A 14,272-nucleotide genomic window follows, 5' to 3' on the forward strand; every position below is an offset into this window, starting at 1 on the left:
TAGTTATAAGGTAAGGATTTCGCCCATATTATTTTATTGAAGTGACTAAAAAAGTATGTCACCATGGCAATGTCCATCGCTATCCCGTCGCACAAACAATAGTCGCCGTCAGTCTCGAGTTGTAATAATTTACTATAATTTATTCAACAAATGCACTTATCAATATAAAAAGTAGGCAGTAGCCTATTCCCAGACCTACTGAATATGCATAAGAATAAAATTTGGTCAAAATCAGTAAAGCCGTTTCCGAGGAGTACGGTAACTAACATTGTGATACGAGAATTTTATACAGTGTCTAACAAAAATAAGTGATAATACTTGAGGGTGTGTACGTGTTCCTTGTAGAGAGTTCACTGTGAAAGTAGCAGCTCTGAAAGACGAATTTTTTTTCACTTTTGTATGGGCAAGGGCCCGAGCGTCACGAGTTTCCCCATTTTAGTTACACCTGTATATAGGATGTTTGAAGCTTTTGTCAAAATCATCGTTAGGTTAAAAACGCGTTATACATTTCGATCGGCGATTCTATAAAGAAACGATAAAGAAAACGTCTTGGCTAAAGGGCTTTGTATTGTCATGGCTAAAGGGCGTTGTTTAATTATTATTCCCTGTATAAATATTTTTATAATAATATGTAAAGGGTACATAAATGCTTGACGGTCAAAAAATACGTTACAGCTGGCTCACAGGCCAATAAAACAATTGAACTTAGCTTGTATTTATTTTGTATGAATGCGATTTCGGTGTCGTCTGTTTTTTTTTGCTGTGAATTATGGTTGAATTGGAATATTATTTCCATGGGGAATTAAATACTCCTTGTATGATTGTGTCTCTGTTTTTATCGCCCTGTGTGACTAATTTTTTTTATTGTTGCCCAAAAGAGCTTGATTAAGAGCCTGCGGGGCTAAAATGGTCGCTTTGGAGAATCATGATATGAATCATAATATGATTCATTTTTTTTTTATCGCAAATTGCAACTCTGCTTGTAATTCATGTCTAGTAATTCGTACTGATTTGACATTTGTCAGTTTGACAGTTTTGACAATTCATTTGCTGAATTGATTAAGAGGAATTGCTAAATGTGGCCATTTTAGCCCAGCTGCTGTCAAAAATATCAAAACACGCTAGCCCCGCCTACACAGCCCGCTATCCTCCAATCGTGATACAATGATTCCATTAATCGTGCTTTCGAGCATTGTACTTTGCGCTGCAGCTAATAGTGAACAATATCGCGTAACAACGATTCCCGCATTATGGCACGAAAGTAAAGGTCGTAAGTCTCAACACTGTTTTTGATGATTACTTACAAATTAAATACAATACGAATATTTCCTTTAGTCATTATTTTATTAAGTTTGTCATTGTAGTAGTGCAAGTTATTTAATGATAGTAACTCAATAAGTGTAACAGATATTTGTTGAAAAGCCCAGAAATATTAATCATTTTTAAAAATATATTATATAACTATCGAGTCAAAATAAGTGAATCGTGTTTTCCGTTAGGCAAATATCAGATAAATATACAATGATTAAATAAATCTCAATTTCATTTAGGTCAATCGTCTACCGGGATCGTAATACTTATTAGAAAACACAGCAAAATTTTACAGCCCGGGCGCAAGTCGCAACGGTGTTGCGGATGTCATCTTTGATTTGCTCTGTGCTCATCGAATCTCAGAGGACACAAATTATTGTAAACGATATTGTCAAGATAAGCGTAATTTATGGCATGATAAGCATAATATTGAGATCACGTTGATAATGGTACAGAACCATAATTAGTGTAAATGTGTCATGGCCGCCATTTCACAGGAAGCCGCCTGTCGCCTGATGATGTATGGCAATTTTTCGCATTGCTTTCGGACTAGTCATAGTCATTAGAATACTTTCGGAAAAAGGGAGGGTTTTTTGGTAACAAATATCTTGGTTAACTTCGTGGCGTTTGTTGCTAAACTCATCCTAAAACGGATGGACCGATTTTGATGACGTTAGGACAGGGTGTGCTTATTAGGTAGTTTTGAGAATCGGCATGTATTTTATACCCGAAATAACGTTGTAGCGCGAGCGGACCAAACAGCACAAAAATGGTAAATCTCGCTTAAGAAGTTAGTCTGTTCTTCTTTTGATAGTTAGTCTGGAAGTTAAAGAATCTGAAAGGAGTTGTCATTACAACGTCAAAAATTACAACTCCTCACTCAGTTGAGAGTCCACCTTCGAATCTCTCAAGAATTCTCTTCGAAGATCATATTCCCACAACGTACATAACGAAACAACGTTTGCCGGGGCAGCTTGTACATACCGATATGTACACAATATAATAATATGATGAGACCAACTACCACCAACAAAGTTTGTACTAGGTTACTCGCTGCACATAGCTTGTGCAGCGAGTGTTGAAATACAGAACTAACTTTGCCGGACGTCAGGCGAGTTCTAGTAGTCCTAGTTAGTAGTTACTGTACACCAGATACACTCAAAAGGTGCTTCGCGGGGAGCCCTTGGGCTTCACAAACCAAAGCAGGGGTCCACGAGAATAAGTACTAGTAGGAGTGGAATCTCCACAGCATGCATGGAGTCACTTCAAAACAATGCTACTCAATGATTTTTGGTGCCGAATTGGTGAAAAATATCTGTTGTAATGAACAATAAAAAACAGATTCATACATCCCATTGCATTGTTTTTTATCTAGTAATAATAAAAAAGAAAGTGTGTGTATCTATCTGTCTGTCCCGGAAGAGTACAATCTAGGATACTTTTCATCCCGAATTAAACTCATTTTAGGCGCAACGGAGTCGACGTCATCGTCGATATAAAAGAATGCACGTCACTTCTTTAATTTTACAGTTTAATTTAAAAATTAAATTTTTGACGTGGGTTCCGCCATGAAAAAAGTTTGAGAAACGCTGCTGACTGCTGATAGTCCGAGTTGGTGTGGACTAGGCCGAGGTAGATATTATGAACAATTTATTGTGTTATATGGGTCAAACGGTCGACAGCCCGTCATTGTTGGGGCGAGGCCTTGGACGGAAATGCTGTGTTCATGGTAGAGCGTTTAAAGAGAGCATGCAAGATACCTATAGGTACAGACTATAGAGTACCCACTAGGCCACTACTATAGGTAAAGGCCTGGACATATCGTGCGACTATCCATCTCTTCATGAGCTCCTCAATCCTGTTTGTTGAGGCTCCCCAATATTTACATGCTCCCCTGGCTGAGAACTCCTGATCTAGAAAGTGGCTCCTGATCTAGAAATTTCTGCACGCACAAATTTCGAAGATATATCATTTAAATCATATTATGAAGCCGGGGCGGATCGCTAGTCTTCACTCTTTAGGTAAAACATTATTATTTCAGTTTCGCGACTTAAAATGTATGAAAATATTTTGTTAAAATAAATTATTGAGTTGTGACTTCTGGTAGAGCGAGGTGAAATGGGTCAAGCGTGCAAAACATGCATTCTTTTTAACATTGGCTGAATTACTATGTCAGGCCTCACATACTCGGAAAAATTGTAAATCAGCAAAAAATAACGATACACAAACGATGTATTGCCAGTCTCTATAATTAAAAAAATAAAGAAAACTATTGAAACAGTCACTGAACGTTGATTTAAAACTACAAAATAAAATTAAATGAACCTGTCTTTTATGAAATCTGAAAACTTTTTACAATAAAAGATCAAATTCGCACTACATAGGCAGGTATTACACCATCAATATTATCACGATTCCGTGATAATATTGACGGTGTAATAGGCCGAATCGCAGTATCACAGACACTTAGAATCATGATAATATTGATGCATGTAATACCTGCCATAGTAGTTTTTGAGATGCGAGAACAAACATACAAACATTTTAATAATATTATAATTATGTAGGTATTATAGGCGAAAGATGCCAGACCAGAGCACCATCTGATTCTTCTTCTTTATGACGTAGAAAAACAGCCTTACATGTATTAGCTGAAATATAAGAATACAATGAAAATTGTGACAACAAAAAAAGAAAAGAAAGACTAAGTGTACTTGTACTCACATAGTACGGTTTTGCTCGATCGAGCAATCATGCAGAGTGAAAACCGCGGCTCGGGCTTTCGTACACACATTCAGCATTGCTCGATAGTTTTACTCCTGTTCGAAGGAAATTAGCTACGAGTAATAAAAACTAGTGTCAAAAAAATTGTCAAGCCGGCTCGATTCGAGCCTTCGAGCTGTGAGTTTTGTGATCCACACGGTGGTTTTGCTCGATTTCGAGTAAAACTATCGAGCAAAACCGTATGTGAGTACTTAGCATAAGACACGTGTAATTGCTCCCCGCTCCCCTAGCATTATCCCTACGCCCACGCAAGCATCGACTGCCGAGTGCTTTGTTTACTGGGAAAATATTTACCTGCCGTGATTGGAAACCCTACAAAAATCTCATTCAAAGATACCTTACAGTGCTCAAATCTCAATATTGTATTTTCTGAATACTTCGTTATTATAAGCTTTCATTGTGGAGTCCAAGTTAGTTAATTAAGATGCAGTGATTGGCAATGTTCTAGTTCTCAAAAATCAAAAAGTAAGTAATATATTCTATTGTGCATATGTGATCTCAGCTTTAAACGCCACACTCATTTTGCGATGATTCACCGCTTTCTTGTCGCCAATATAATATGCAAAATTATGTCTGTTTTTAGGGTTCCGTACCCAAAGGGTAAAAACGGGACCCTATTACTGAGACTTCGTTGTCTGTATGTCCTTCTGTCTGTCCGTCTGTCTGTCTGTCCGTCTGTCTGTCTGTCTGTCCGTCAGTCTGTCTGTCCGTCTGTCTGTCTATCCGTCTGTCTGTCTGTCCGTCTTGTCTGTCTCCAAGCTGTGTCTCAAAAAGCGCTATAGCTAGACTTCTGAAATTTTCACAGATTGTGTATTTCTGTTGCCGCTATAACAACAAATACTAAAAACAAAATAAAATTAAGGGGGGCTCCCATACAACAAATGTGATTTTTTTTGGATTTTTTGCTCTATATCAGTAATGGTAACAAGTAGGCACTTAAAATTTTCACAAAATCCTCAATTATATGTGTACTTTAATAATTAAGAATAAAATAAATATTTAAGGGGGCTCCCATACAAAAACACATTTTTTGCCTACTTTCGCGGTACGTGCGTTGGCCGATTATTTGACCTCATGCCTAAACCCCTGACACAATTTTGGTGAAATTTAGTATAAGTAGAAATACTTTAGAAGACATAAAATGAGTTTTTATCACGACAAAACGGTTCCCGAGGAATAAACGTTTCGGCTTACTTCAATTTTAATATATTTCAGCACACTATGTTTATTAAACTTCTTACCCCCACCTATCCGAACACATGCAACTAATAGAGACAAAAAATCATCTTTCTCGTATTTAATCAGAAAGATCAGTGTATAAACAACAGAGTGTTGACAAGTTAACGACGTTACCGGGGTAGCAGGCGAGAGATGTTTACCGGGACGTCTATTTCTGTGGAGACATTGACCTGCGGCTCAATTCGGTAGCCATTGTTTTTTATGCGAGCCTAGTAGGTACTCTGATATTACACGTTCTGAAACTAGCATTAGTTTGTTGGCGCGGAAATCGTACATTTTTCCAGGATAAAAAGTATCCAATGGCCTTTTCCAGGACTCAAAGTATGTCCAGCAAAAGCAATTCAGTGGTTTTGAACGTGAAGTTGTAACAAACACACTTTCGTATTTATAATATTACGAGCTATTATTGCCCGCGGCTTCGCTCGCGTTAAGAAGTATTATTATATACAAACTTTCATCCCCTATTTTAACCCCTTGGGGTAGAATTGATCAAAATCCTTTCTTAGCGGATGCCTACGTCATAACATCTACCTGCGTGCCAAATTTCAGCCCGATCCGTGCAGTGGTTTGGGCTGTGCGTTGATAGATCACCATGGCAGTCAGTCACCTTTGAGTTTTATATATTTAGACTAGCTGTCCCGATGAACTTTGTCTCACTTTAAAACCTTCGCTGGACTTCTACGAATATTTTAAGACTAAAATTAACCCAATCCGTTCAGCCGTTTTCGAGTTTTAGCGTTATTAACACAATTGAAAATACATTTTTATATATTATATAGATATATATTGATATGGTTATGGACTACGGACTAGTCATGATAAGGACGCGCACATTTTTTTCCTCATTTTTAAGTTATCGCGGTCTCTTTAAAACTAAATACAAAATATTAACCGCAACATAGGGAAAAAGTTAAAATTATTGTGAATTGAGCGCAATGATTCAATTTTCCTGCTAGTAATTAGTAATTATTGCTGATTACAATAACAATAAAATAGTGTAATAATTTAATGAATCATTACTATATTTTAATAAGTCTCTATAACAATATAAAGTTTTTTATTTGTCTGATAATTAATTTTTTCAGCTCAATCAGTCAAGATTCAAGACTAAAAATCACATATCGGCCTAAAAAACATTCCAATTCAGTAATCCAAACCAGCGCTGGATCGCTACAGGATTGCTGTAACTGGCACTGGTATGCAATTCAGTCCATTTGATTACTGGATTGGTATTATGTAAGCCGGCCATAAAAGATTTAAGTCGGGTATAACGCGAACTCTTTGTCTATTAATAAACAATAAATATTTAAATATTGTCCCTTACTTGTCTTGAATTTCTGTTGACTCCGATGTTCTGTCGGCCTCGCTGATCCGCTATATTGGTTTACTCTGTTCCTGTTTGGATGGGTCATGGAGTGTCTTCCTATAGCATTTTTTAAGAATAAAAAAACAGACATGCTATAATTATAATTTATAAGTTACCAAAAATTAAATATAATGCTAAAATAAAATTTAACAATATATTTTATTCTTTACAGGTAAAGCATAAAACCTTGGCGATTTTATTATAATACATAGCTGGTAAACGTGAGTATGTATTTCAATCTATACTATCCATACTGTTTAAAGCGGAAGAGTTTGTTTGTTTGTTAGAACGAGCTAATCTCAGGAACTACTGGTCCGATTAAAAAAAAAAACCTTTCAGTGTTAGATAGCCCATTTATCGAGGAAGGCTACCTATAGGCTATATCTATTTTATCACGCTAAGACTAACAGGAGCGAACAAATAGGGGAAAATGTGGAAAAAACGGGGGGGGAATTATTTGGAAGGGCTTATTTGGACGCGCTAATCTCAGGAACTACTGGTCCATTGGAATAATTTTTAGAAAATGTCATTTTATTCGTGTTTTATCGAATACCGAGCAAAGCTCGGTCAAACAGCTAGTAATTTATTATGTAGCTTTTACGAATAAAATGACATTTTCTAAAAATGATTCCTAGCTAGATCGACTTATTGCCCCCGAAAGATAATAAATTAATAATATTAAAATAAAATAACAATTTAAAGGAGGCTCCTATACAAAAAACAATGTTTAGCCTATTTTTGCTCTATAACGGTACGGAACCCTTCGTGCGCGAGTCCGGCTCGCACTTGGCCGATTTTTAACTGTCATCTAGTTAACTCAGCCTAACTTGTAGTTGACATGTGCGAAAACAGAGGGCGCTGAGCGGCGTCTACATCGCGCTATCGCTTATTTGTTAGAATTTACTTAATAGAACACGTAATGTTTCGCACACATTAATTATTTACTGCACAATTTACAGCTTGAAAACACTTCATTAAATTATTTTTGGCAACGACGCTTGTTCGGAGCGTCGTCATATTATAATTTACTAGCTATTTGACCGAGCTTTGTTCGGTATTCGATAAAACACGAATAAAATGACATTTTCTAGAAATGATTCCTAGCTGGATCGATTTATCGCCCCCGAAACCCCCTATATACTAAATTTCATGAAAATCGTTGGAGCCGATTCCGAGATTCCAATTATATATACAGGGTGTAACAAAAATAAGTGATAATACTTTAGGGTGTGTACGTGTTCCTTGTAGAGAGTTCACTGTGAAAGTAGCAGCTCTGAAAGACCAAAATTTTTTTTCACTTTTGTATGGGGAAACTCGTGACGCTCGGACCCTTGCCCATACAAAAGTGAAAAAAAAATTCGTCTTTCAGAGCTGCTACTTTCACAGTGAACTCTCTACAAGGAACACGTACACACCCTAAAGTATTATTACTTATTTTTGTTACACACTGTATATAGTACATATACAAGAATTGCTCGTTTAAGAGGAGTCCACACCGCCGTTTTTCCATACAAACGCTGTCCCCTGTTTCCTCCCTGGATAATGCCGGTAGAGTTATGATTTTTTTCCTGAATATCTATGGCCACTATTAGCATGTCTCTATGTTTTCTTTTTTTTTTCATAAGTTTATTATTAAAAAAGATAAGAACGTCCAAAAACCCAAAAAAGATATAAGATAATCCGGGCTCTCCTGCACACGGGCCACCGGCCACAACCACAAAACGCCGCTACCGGCATATTTCCTGTAGTTTTCATACATTTTTTGACGCCGACACAGAATCTATGCTAATGCTGACCCGGCAAACGTTTCTTTGCCATATAAAGTATTTCATCCATATTATTTTATTAAAGTGACTAAATAAGTATGTCACCATAGCAACGTCCATCGCTATCTCGTCACACGAACAATAGTCGCCGTCAGTCTCGACTCTCGAATTGCAATAATTTACTATTATTTATTCAACAAAATATTATGTAGGTACTTATCTAAATATAAAAAGTACCCAGTAGCCGATTCTCAGACCTACTAATTATCTTTTAAAGGTCAATGTATACGCCTTTACAATATAATCCCAGAAAACGTTCAAAATCTTTCCATTAATAAATTTAAAAAAGTAGTCAAAGAGCGTTTGTGTGCCAAAGCTTATTATAAGGTCAATGATTTCATAGAAGATGGCACATCTTGGGAGTAGGATGGCTTCTTGCAAGGCTACTTCTACATCATTATATTATGACTTACAATTATGTATGTTGACATTGTATATAATATTAAGTTACAAAATTCTAAACTTTATTTTAAAAGAATAATTTTTCTCTCACTTTTTTGGTAAAAAGTGGAACCCGTGCGAGTTTCTTACGCCGGTTCTTCTCGCCGGGGTAGTTCCCGAACCGGTGGTAGGCATCAGGAAGATATTCTGAAAAAATTTGATTCAAATTTACTCAGAAATAAATCATTTTTTATTTCATTTTATTTTACTGAATATATGCATATAAAATTTGGTAACAATCAGTAACGCCGTTTCGGAGGAGTACGGTAACTAACATTGTGACACGAGAATTTTATTTAATATTAAGATTATGATGATTTTTGTATAAAATCTGAACTTGTATGAAAGAGATATATACAAAACAATGTGTACAAGTAAAAGAGACGGATGCAATGTCAACGACCGATATTGGTCTCCGGAGATCGCACGCGATTTAACGAGGTCCGATCGAATTTCCACTGAGAAAACAATGGTCTGTAATTTCAGTGCGACCGCAGTATTAACGACCTGTTGCGTGTGTCTAGTCTAGAATTAGATAGTCTAGCACTAGATCTAGATAGTCTTTTGTTAGGTCTGACTTTAGATAGAGTTTCACCGTCACTGCGCACATAACGGGAAATCCCCATACCATAATATTATAAATGCAACAGTGTGTCTATCTGTTAGCTCTTCGCACCCAAACCGTTGAACCGATTTTGCGGTTTTTCGGTTTGGACTCGAGCAATCGTACGGGAATGCCGCGTCCTACTCTAAATAAGATCGGCCAAGTGCGACTCGGACTCGCGCACGAAGGGTTCCGTACCGTTATAGAGCAAAAGTAAGCCACGAATTGTGTTTTTTTGTATTGGAGCCCGCCTCATTATTTTATTTTATTTTAATATTATTATTAATTATTAAAGTACACATATAATAAAGGATTTTATAAAAAATTCAAGTGTCTAATTGTTACCATTATTGATGAATCGAACAAAAAAGGCCAAAAAAATCACGTTTTTTTGTATGGGAGCCCCCCTTCATTATTAATTTTATTTATAATGAAGGTATTTGTTGCTATAGCGGCAACAGAAATACACAATCTGTGAAAATTTCAGAAGTCTAGCTACAGTGGTTTTTGAGATACAGCCTGGTGAAGGACAGCCGCACAGACAGACAACGAAGTCTTAGTAATATGGGCCCATTTTTACCCGACTGCCAGGAGGGTTATGTTTTTAGCGCGTATCTTGTATGTTTGTAATATTCTTTATTACCTCGTATCTTCAGAACCGCTAATTACCTTTTGGGTACGGACCCCTAAAAACGAGAAAATTTCGTTGTTAGAGCGGGACTCGGCATTCTCAGATTGTTTAAGACTCAAAACGGTTTCGTAGTAGGCCTACAGGGTTGCCGAGTTTTGCTTGAATTTCGAAGAAAGCATGCAAAATGCATGGTTCTAGAGGAAGTACCTGTTAAAAGGTAGACCTTTTCTGCTATCCAAAAACCAACATCCTTAATAAATATAATATGAAAAGGCGTAGAACATAGTTTACTTTTTTTTTATGAAATAAGGGGGCAAACGAGCAAACGGTACACCTGATGGAAAGCAACTTCCGTCGCCCAAGGACACCCGCAGCATCAGAAGAGCTGCAGGTGCGTTGCCGGCCTTTTAAGAGGGAATAGGGTAATAGGGGAGGGTAGGGTAGGGGATAGGGCCTCCGGTAAACTAATTCACTCGGCGAAACACAGCGCTAGCGCTGTTTCACGCCGGTTTTCTGTGAGAACGTGGTATTTTTCCGGTCGAGCCGGCCCATTCGTGCCGAAGCATGGTTCTCCCACGTATAAAGTTCCAAGTTCCAACTGCGGCAAAGGTTCCAAGTTCCAACTTCCAGCGCAAGGTGTTTCTTCGCGAGCTGGCAACATCTAGTAATTTATGTTTTTAATTTAATTATAACATAATTAGTGTGTTCGACGTTAGCTCTTAGAACGATTTGTAATAAATGGAGCAGAATTTATGAACGCTTATTAAAACGGATGACCAACATAATTATTATCTTACTTATACTTGGTACTACTAATATATATTCTGTGCTTATACTATAAAATTTCCGTGTCACAATGTTTGTTACCGTACTCCTCCGAAACGGCTTTACTAATTTTTACCAAATTTTATATGCATATTCAGTAGGTCTGAGAATCGGCTTCTGGCTATTTTTATATTGATAAGTGGATTTGTTGAATAAATAATAGTAAATTATTACGTAACTCGAGACTGACAGCGACCATTGTTTGTGCGACGGGATAGCGATGGACGTTTCCATGGTACCATACTAATAATTATTTTGTCATTTCAATAAAATAATAAAGACAACTACAATTAGGCTGCCTTCCCATTACATCGCAAGCAGTGCGGCAGCAGCGCTGCAGCCGCGCGACTTCTATACAAATGACAGTCGCGCGGCAGCCGCTCTTAATAATTTATGGCAAAACAACGTTTGCCGGAACAGCTAGTATTAGAATAAAGTTTTTAGATTTTTATCGAGAAATTATGTTGATGAGAATATGTTGGGCGCAAAGTTCGTTGCGCTGAAATTCGCATCTCGCGCGGGAACTCATTTTCCAGGACAAACCTATGTTTTTTCACGGAACTCTACATACCAAAGATCGGTTTAACGGTTAAAGCATGAAGATGTAACACAGATAGACATACTTTCTCATTTATAATATAAATGAGAAAGTATGTTAGATCTGATCCATATATCATCATAGAATTATCTATACTGTATATTAGTGATCGAAGTCTATACTATAATATTATTATAGTATGGCTAATTTATATCTCCTTAGGTGTCGGTTAAATAAAACAAACCGTAGACGATTGTCGCTTTGTCCATAATTCTTTACTTTAATACAATGAAATTTCTTTAAATTAGGTTTGAAAAGTGCCTTATTATAAATTTTATTAGCAATTTAAGCATAATTTTATAAATCAGTATTTCACTAATGAAGCCATTTTGTTTTCCACGGCGAAGCTCGGCGCTGGTTGTAAAATGGAACCGTCTTGTAAACGCTTATTTAACAGCCCGGTGTGATTAGGGCTGCCAGTGAAAAGTTTTTCCGGATGCTGTCAGATTTTTTCTGTTGAAAATTTATGGAGGTATCAAAGAAAATATTGTATTTAATAAGTAGATTTTGATGTCACTTTGTCGCTTTCTTATTCGTTTAATATATTGGACTATTTTGATACTTCTTCCTTTACTTTCATAGTTAATTAACATTATACATGTGAAATTGTGACAAAAAAAATCTCATTATATCCTTCCAAACAAACCAGCCATCAATATTCAACCCTTTTTTGGTCTGGCTACTAGCTAGTGACAGCCCTACCTGTGTTTGCACGGCGTCTGACCCGAATATCTAAGTTGATAATGAAAAGCTTTGTCCCTGCTTGCTTAACGTCGCACGTTTGTAGCGCTGCACTGTAATCACTGAGGATTTGTCACCACTACTCCAAATTCCAGTGCTATTAAATGCACTGGAATTGGAGCTAAATTCGGCTGTTACAGGTGTAAACCTTGTTCGATCTGGACCGGATTTTATAAAACAGCAAATAAGCATTACCTGCGTAAAATAATTGAGTTTCGACAAATGGGAACGCATTTCGCGTCAAATTGTCACTTTTCAGGTTAAACGTTTTTTTATACCGAAACTGCATTGGAATTTGGAACTGATTATTGATGGAATCAAATAGTAAATAAGGGTACTGTTAAGGAGTGAGCACACTGAGACGGGCCGTGCCGGGGCTCAGCGTGCCGGGGCTCATCGCAAAAATCCGCCTCCATACAATGTGTATGGAAGCGGATGCGCGTATCGCACACTGTGTCGGGGCGCAGCGGATTTCCGCTTCCATACAAATTGTATGGAGGCGGATTTTTGCGATGAGCCCCGGCACGCTGAGCCCCGGCACGACCCGTCTCAGTGTGTTCACTCCTTTATTGCCCAAGTGTGTGCTAGTAGCCAGAGTTTCGCATTACACGCATAAGGGATTCGTTACTTACTTACCCTAGGGGCTAGGGCCCTCGCGCGACGCGACGATAATAATAAGCGATACGTAACTATTATAAGTATAAAATCACATAAATTATGAAACGCATTAGCTAATACATTAAATAATTTCTAAAAAAAATATTATCGTTAAGTGTCTTTTACACAATTAATATCTAATGTTCGCGTGCGGGCGTGCCGCGCTCGCTTCCTCGTTCGGATTTCTTGAAGATGCCAATGCTCAGTAAATCACGTTTTTATCAATTTTATTATCGCATAAAATCCATTTTCACTTTATACGAATCGTTGGTTAATGCGACAACTGCTAATTAGTACGAATAAAATAATAATAGCTGGTGTCCAACTCGGTTTGCTACCTGGTATAATGATTTTTAAAAAGGTAAGTAGGTCTACTCCAGCTACTTTTTACTTTTTTCTACTCCTGATTAATTTGCGGATTCCATAAGATACGGATAGCTTTAGCATGTCTGACATTGACCACTATTAAGGCTGGCCTGGCATCAAGAGATGTAGGCATTTGAATTTTTTCGTGGTGGCCGATAAGAATGCAGGTAATTAAAAAATTAATATAAGTATTTATTGAAAAAGAGTTCGCAGTTTTCACCAGTCACCAGACACCAACGTACTTGAATATCTCTTCCTAGTAAAGGAAAGTACCCTCAAAAAAGTTATCAACAATGCTTATTATTTATTATATTTTGATAACGCCTTACGCCTCCGTCTCTGTGGTCCAGTGATAGAGAGTCTAAGAATAGGGAGTGCTCTTGAGTCTTGTGTACTGCGCACATACTTGGGCACCATAAAATGACTCCTGCGTAACTGGTCTGGTTTCAATGAAACCGACAACTTTATTACATAATTGAAAAGAACACTCGACATTTTATTAGATAACCAGCTATTTGACCGAGCTTTGCTCGGTATTCGACAAAACACGATTAAAATGACATTTTCTAAAAATGATTCCTAGCTAGATCGATTTATCGCCCCCGAAACCCCCTATATACTAAATTTCATGAAAATCGTTGGAGCCGATTCCGAGATTCCAATTATATACATATATATTATATATACAAGAATTGCTCGTATAAAGATATAAGATTTAGTTTCTAAAATCATGTTGGTGCCGCGGCGCGCACTAAATGATTTTTAGCTATAAAAATGATTGATGATATCAGTAGATCTCTTTACGACGCCGATGGAATGCCCTAATACCGCCCTTAATAACGTTGTTCCATTCTTGTTAATTTGAATTTTATTTTGTTGTGTT

At 37.2% G+C, this 14,272-nt stretch overlaps 1 long non-coding RNA gene across 1 annotated transcript; it reads left to right on the top strand.

Annotated features, from left to right (window-relative positions):
- Positions 1-329: 329 nt before the first annotated feature.
- On the top strand, positions 330-8,467 carry LOC121737376. The gene is made up of 3 exons (XR_006037137.1): positions 330-341; positions 2,154-2,158; positions 8,376-8,467. It is a non-coding gene; the product is annotated as an uncharacterized LOC121737376 (long non-coding RNA).
- The last annotated feature ends 5,805 nt before the right edge of the window (positions 8,468-14,272 follow it).

The sequence above is a fragment of the Aricia agestis genome, chromosome 20 (genome assembly GCF_905147365.1).
Source record: "Aricia agestis chromosome 20, ilAriAges1.1, whole genome shotgun sequence".
Taxonomy (NCBI): Eukaryota; Metazoa; Arthropoda; class Insecta; order Lepidoptera; family Lycaenidae; genus Aricia; species Aricia agestis.